General features: G+C 41.9%; 1 non-coding gene across 1 annotated transcript; it reads left to right on the forward strand.

Annotated features, from left to right (window-relative positions):
* Nucleotides 1–308: 308 nt before the first annotated feature.
* LOC111812204 lies at nucleotides 309–415 on the forward strand. The gene has a single exon (XR_002817778.1). It is a non-coding gene; the product is annotated as a U6 spliceosomal RNA (small nuclear RNA).
* Nucleotides 416–4,686: the final 4,271 nt, after the last annotated feature.

The following is a 4,686-nucleotide window of genomic DNA, read 5'->3' on the forward strand; positions in this document are numbered from 1 at the left end:
CACCTCATGCCCACCTTCGCGAGTTCCCATGTTCTCCACCACCTTAGACCCACCTCACCACATGGTTTAACTCTATAAAAGTCCCTGGAAGAGACAGTTTCCTGGGGACAACTCGCTCAGGGCCCCCCTCTTATTCCTCTCTCAGACAGGAGCTTTCTTTCCCCCAATAAATATATTCTGCTCATAACCTCCATTTGTTCCTAAAAGTCATTCTTCAGTTTTAGAGAACATGCACTTGTCCAGGTCAGGTTGGGAGATCATTTTTCCCCTATGTCATTTGGAGGTTCCCTGTATCAAAACAACATGGAGTGCTCGCTTGGGCAACACATATACTAAAATTGGAACAATACAGAGAAGATTAGTATGGCCCCTGCGCAAGGATGACACGCAAATTCGTGAAGCATTCCATATTAAAAAAAAAAAAAAAAAAAAAAAAAAAAAAAAAACATAAACATGGAGGGGCCGGGGAGCTAGTTCAGTAGAATAAGCACTTGCCTGGCAAGTGCAGGGTCCTGAGTTTAATCCCCGGTGCTGAAAAAAAAAAAAAAAAAAATCAAGTAAAAGCCACTTCCTGAGGCTCAGGTCTAGCCTTCCCCAAGTCATGGCCACAATACATCTGAACAAAACCACAGCTTGCTACCAAAGACAAAGGGAGAGATGACTATGGATTAGACAGTATCTGTCTGGGAGCAAGCCGTTTTGCACTTCAAAAATGACTCATCATTTAAGACTAAAAGAGGGACCTGCCTGTTAGCGCAGTTGTTTAAGCACCTGTTCATGCAAACACAGTCAGGCTACCTCGGTTTGATCCCCAGCTCCACCTGCCTTACCAGACCCGCCCTTAAGGCACCCTGAGCTAGTCAAAAAAAATCCTAAGACTAAAAGAAATGCAGAGCTGTCGTGTTGTGTGCCTATTGTCCCAGCGCACTGGAGGCTGATGCCGAGTTCCAGGCTGGACTCCAAGACATAAGGAGACCCTGTCTCTAATAACACATATGGCACCTCAGTGCACGAACTTAATTCTTGTCATGATTCTGGGAAAGGTGGTCATTGATAGGTTCCAGCCCAAGTGCGGCCAGTTAGCTTATTCTGGCCCTGATTCCACATGGCTGAACCCCAAAGCAACAGCTTAGTTGCCCAGGGACCACCTACTCCTTCACCCTCACCCCAGCCCTGAACACAACTTCCTTTTGCCTTTCCCTAGCCACCAGGGAAGCCCCCACTCAGCCCCTTGGGTGTCACTGAGCCTGCCTCTCAAACTCTGCCTCTAGCAAAAATCGCAGCTCCCCTTTGTTTGAGGTCAAAGGACCCCTGCCTTCTCCCTGAGATGCTCTCTGTGTCCTCAGTGACAATAAAGGCCTCCCTTTCTTTTACTGCTGCTTCGCGGTCCCGGGTCGTCTCACTCACTCGCTGGGTCTGTGCTCTGGGTCTGTTGAGAAACTGCAACTCTTATCTTTTCTTTTTTTCTTTCTTTTTCTTTTTGTGGAACCAGGGATTGAACTCAGGCCCTTGTGCTTGCCAGGCAAGCACTTATTCTACTGAGCTATCTCCTCAGCCCATCCTTATCTTTTCTTTCCTTTTTTTTTTTTTTTTTTTTGTATCAGGAATTAAATTCAACCCTCTTTTGACAGGCAAGCACTGTGCAGTTGAGCTATATCCTCCACAACACCATTTCTGTATCAAAAGATATAAACAGGAGTTTGTATTCCACTTTAGATTCTAGTTCACCTTACTGGACCCTCCCTCCCAAGCACATTAAATTAGGGAAACACCTACTCAGCTTAAATTCTGGGACTGTAAGACAGCCCAAGGGCTGGTGAGATGGCTCAGTGGTCTAAAGCACCTACTTAGAACAAGCTTAGCAAAGCACAGGGACCACAGTTCAATCCCCCAGCACCACATGCCAGCCAGCCGCGACCCCTGGTGGGCTGAGGTGGCCACACACACACACACACATAAATAAATATTTTTTTTTAAAAAAAGACAGCCCAAGATGGCTCATCAGCAGCCAACAACCTGCTGTTCCCCTTGCCCTCTCCCCTCCCACTTTTCCTCCCTTACCAGCTCTGCCCAGCAAGTCCTCAGGCCCACCCTTACCACCATTTAAACTAGCCAGTTGGGATAGTGAACCTCCAACCAAGCCAATGGGGAAAGCTGTCAGTTGCATCTCAAGTGTAAGGGATAAAATGAGCCTGCTGGGGCCTCCTTGTGTGCTTGTTACTTTACCTTAGTGATGTTGTACACCTTTCTGCAGAAGTAAAAGTAGAACAAAACAAAGATACCTAAAAACTCTGCCTTGTGAAAATTTCTTGATGTCTGAGTGCTTCATTGTCTGCGCCAATGCACTGAACCTGTGGTTTATGTCCAACACCCGGTAGACGTGTGTTTACATGAATGTGATTGTGTAAGGAAAGTTCTGGAAGGATATACAGCAAACTTGTCAGAGGCAATGCCAGAGGAAGGGAGCCAGTTATTAAATGCCACTTTCACTTTTACTTTAATTCTGAATTGTTTCACTTACCTAAAGAAAGGATGTATCATATAGCATGTGCATATTTCCAAACCCCTACCCCCCAAAACCAAACCTGTTTAAGGCAACAACAAAACCTGAGCAAGAGGGACAGAGACAGAATGTCTCTGGAAGGCTGTTCTCAACCTTTCTCCTCTTCAATGGATGAGACAAACACAAAAAGAACTGCACTTTATGGCCACACCACCTTGAATGTGTCCGATCTCATCTGATCTCAGAAAAAGAACAGTACTGCTGTCTCCTCATAAAGTAAGTTTTGGGGCTGGGGAGATGGCTCAATGGAATAAGCGCTTCCCTGGCAAGCACAAGGGCCTGAGTTCATTTCCCAGTTCCGCAAAAAAAAAAAAAATAGATACTCTATGTATTTATGTTTATACAACAAGTCCAGCCCTGCCCCCAACCTAAAAAAAAAACAAAAAAAAAAAAAAAAAAAAAAAGGTAAGTTTTCTTCCTTATGTCACCTACTAGGTTCTGAATATTTTGCATGTGAGTAAAGGCATCTGCTCTGTTTTTCAACTAATTTTTAGATCATAGAGAAAGAATTTGCTAGCCCTAGAAAATCCTTTGGGTCCCAAAAGTTAACCAACAACCTATTTTAGGAGTTTTAGAATACAGAAACTACTATATTCTATGATGTCTAGAATGTTCCTCTAAATGCCAACATTCAAAACTATAAAATAAAATGGGAAAAGCTACATTTAGCCTAGCTTAACTACCTCACTTTATAAATGAGGAAATGGTATTAGGAAAGAAATGTGCTTTGACCAGCTAGTTTCTGTCAGACTGAAAGCAAAACTAGTATTTCCTTCCTCCTAAACAAGCACCCTTCCCATAACACATTGTCAGCTTTATAATTTTGCAGTTTCAAAGAAATGACAAAAGTCTGAGAAAATGGGTATGTGTAACTCGATTTAGTGTACAGAATTCACAGTGGTACCTCAAGTCATGAACTTCTTTTGTTCCACAGTTCTGGAAAAGATGATCACAGTCATATGTGTCACCCAATACAGTGTTTGCAAGCAAAGACAAAATTTTGGCGAGTGTTTCTATTTGTGAACCAAACTGTACACAAACAGAAGAGTTTGTACCTCTGTGTACAGGTATGGAAATATTATGTGCTACCCCATAAATACATGCAATTTTTCAGTTTTTAGGTGTCAATTGAAACAAAACTCTTTAAAATTATTTTGTAGTTTGAGAAGAGTCTGTGTCCCAATAACAACGTAGGGCTAACAGAAGGTAGGTGTTACAAGTAAATCTTGAAAACAGCATCACAGTTCTAAAGAGTTCTTACATGTTGACAAGGCTGTATTATTTGAAAAGCTACAAAATCTAAATAAGCTATGACTTAAAGTCACACGGCAAAATTTATGTCAGTTATTTTTTATAGTTTCATCCCTTTCTTCCATCTATGTCTTCCTGCTTTGAGCATTTTTTTCCAGGTTCCCATGACTGCTTTTGTATGTGTCTCTATTTTGGACCACTCTTCTGTTGACCTGTTCTGCGCACATTTCTCATCTTTCTACATTTATTTATTTATTTTTTGAGACTGTCTCACTATGTGACCCAGGCTGCCCTGGAATTTCCCATCTTCCCGCTTTGGCCTCATGGATGCTGGGATTACAGGTGTGTGTCGCCACACTCAGCCATTTCCCATCTATTCTTAAGATTTACTGTTTATGAACCAAAATGAATATTTTTACTAAATTATTTTGATATCTATTATGTTTATAGTTCAGAGCTTACTATATTTTGTCACTCATGTTTAAACAAGCAAGCAGAATACTTCTTCTTTTTTTTTTTTTTTTTTTTTTTTTTTTGTGGAACGGGGGATTGAACTCAGGCCCTTGCACTTGCCAGGCAAGCGCTTATTCTATTGAGCTATCTCCCCGGCCCCACAGAATACTTCTTAAGGCAATTAAATTTCATTTCCAATTTAATTGCTGTCTGTGAGTATTAATTACTCATTTCTTTATAGAACAGAACTGTTCTACACAGAATAAATAAAAGTTAGGGGTCACCTTTTCTCTACTTGTTGGACTTGCAGGGTCTTGCCACACATAAAGTCCACAATCTCATTTCTGGGATGTAGAGACTGAGGTCTGGTCAGATGCAGTGTCTAACCGTGGGTACAATAGCTGGCTGTAGAGTGTCTG

The sequence above is a fragment of the Octodon degus genome, unplaced genomic scaffold, assembly GCF_000260255.1.
Source record: "Octodon degus isolate 3935 unplaced genomic scaffold, OctDeg1.0 scaffold00116, whole genome shotgun sequence".
NCBI lineage: Eukaryota > Metazoa > Chordata > Mammalia > Rodentia > Octodontidae > Octodon > Octodon degus.